The sequence below is a fragment of the Chiloscyllium plagiosum genome, unplaced genomic scaffold (genome assembly GCF_004010195.1).
Source record: "Chiloscyllium plagiosum isolate BGI_BamShark_2017 unplaced genomic scaffold, ASM401019v2 scaf_13024, whole genome shotgun sequence".
NCBI lineage: Eukaryota > Metazoa > Chordata > Chondrichthyes > Orectolobiformes > Hemiscylliidae > Chiloscyllium > Chiloscyllium plagiosum.
The window spans coordinates 17,203-19,114 of NW_025213262.1; positions in this window are offsets into that span (position 1 = coordinate 17,203).

Genomic DNA, 1,912 nt, shown 5'->3' on the forward strand with positions numbered 1-1,912 from the left:
CATAAGCCCTTCTTCAGGAATCCAAGTACCTCCCACCCTCTGTGTAAAATGATTCCAATGGTAAACTCGCTTAAACTTTTCACCTCTCACCTTGAACGCGTGATATCTCATTATTGAATCCCTCACCTTGGGAAAAAGCTTATCTCTATCCACCCTGGCTATAACCTTCATGATTTTGTTGACGTCAATCAGGTCCCCTTCAATCTCGTTTTCTTTAATGGAAACAAACATTACCTATTATTTTATTTATAAGTTCAGAATTGTGAGGGGATGGGCTGAAGTGATAGGAAACATTTACTCAATCGATCAGACAAATCAGGAACAAGCCTCATAAACTCAGGAAGAAGAAATCTGCTGTGGCCTGGGTGCAACAAATGACACTGGGCACAGCACAGATGGCTGTGTACTGAAGCTGTGATTGCTGAAGAAAGTTGGTGGACCTTATACAGTTGGCAATTCAGTGATCACGCTGAATGATGGATCGTTGTATGGTTCACACACAGCAGAAATTTGTGGAAGAATGAAAGGTTCGTTTCATTGGAGAAGTTTTCTGCGGTTCCAATTCCGAATGACTGTTTGAAATACTGATCAGATCATTGTGTGAAGTGTTTGGTGAAAATACTCATGAACAACCCACTGGATAAAGTTGTGCTCCGGATGTCTTGTTATCTGTTTCTGTTTCTTCCGATGAAACTTCATAGAAAGCAAAGATGGAACGTGGGGCGGAAAGAAAAATGAGTTATTTCTCATTACAACAATTTAATGCACAATTGAATAGAATGACTACTCTCGGTCTTCATTTCGACTTTAATGTGGTGTCTATTGCTCGTCAATCTCTCGTGCAGTAAAGGGCAAGAACAAAGAATCACGATCCAGTATATGCCACAGGTGTGAAAATGTGTTGCTGGAAAAGCGCAGCAGGTCAGGCAGCATCCAGGGAACAGGAGAATCGACGTTTCGGGCATGAGCCCTTCTTCAGGAGGATTCCTGAAGAAGGGCTTATGCCCGAAACGTCGATTCTCCTGTTCCCTGGATGCTGCCTGACCTGCTGCGCTTTTCCAGCAACACATTTTCCGCTCTGATCGCCAGCATCTGCAGTCCTCACTTTCTCCCCTACACCACAGGTGTGACATGCAAAGAAAAACTGCTGGAGTGGTTTGTGAAGTTAGCAACCAGAGTATGACTCGAAACCGTGAATGTGGAGAACAACATGTGACCTCATCAGGTTACATGTGGTGAAAGCCATGGATGAGAAGTTTCCAGAGGGGAATCGAATCCACACCATTGTGTTTCTGCTTTCACCAGAATTAAATGACAGCAAATTCCAATAAATAGCAATGCTCGTCAAAATGAATAGCTGTCAGTGATACATTCTGAGTAAGAACTGTGTCAGAATCAAACAGAGAACAAGACTTTTACGTCATATTCTCACCTTCATTTCACTCATAATGTCTTCAGTCACTTTCTCTCTCACGTGAAGAAGCAGCCATGGAGAGGGAAATAAAGGCGATGTTGTGGCTCAATGGCCTTTCTGATATGGCTGAACCTGAAATGGATTAAACTGCAAGAAACGTTGTTTTGTTCGTTTCATTTTAATTTTGCTGCAACCTGACAATGTTCATTGTAATAATCGCAAGTGAATTAGATTTATCACACTGGAACGATTAATGTTGTATTCAAATTTGCTCCGACTTTATTTCAGCACAAGGAGAATGCTTCTTCGAAAAGCAGAGGGTTAAAGTGCAGTTTTGTTGCGCGTATGTTTGGCAGATTTAACTGAGTATTAAATGGACCAAACATCATGGCGTTTGTCCTCACATATTTGACGCACGTGATTAAAGCAGGAAGACGATCTCCAAGCAACTGGTCACTTCCTATTCATTATGTAATATCTTCCCATCGCAATAAAAAA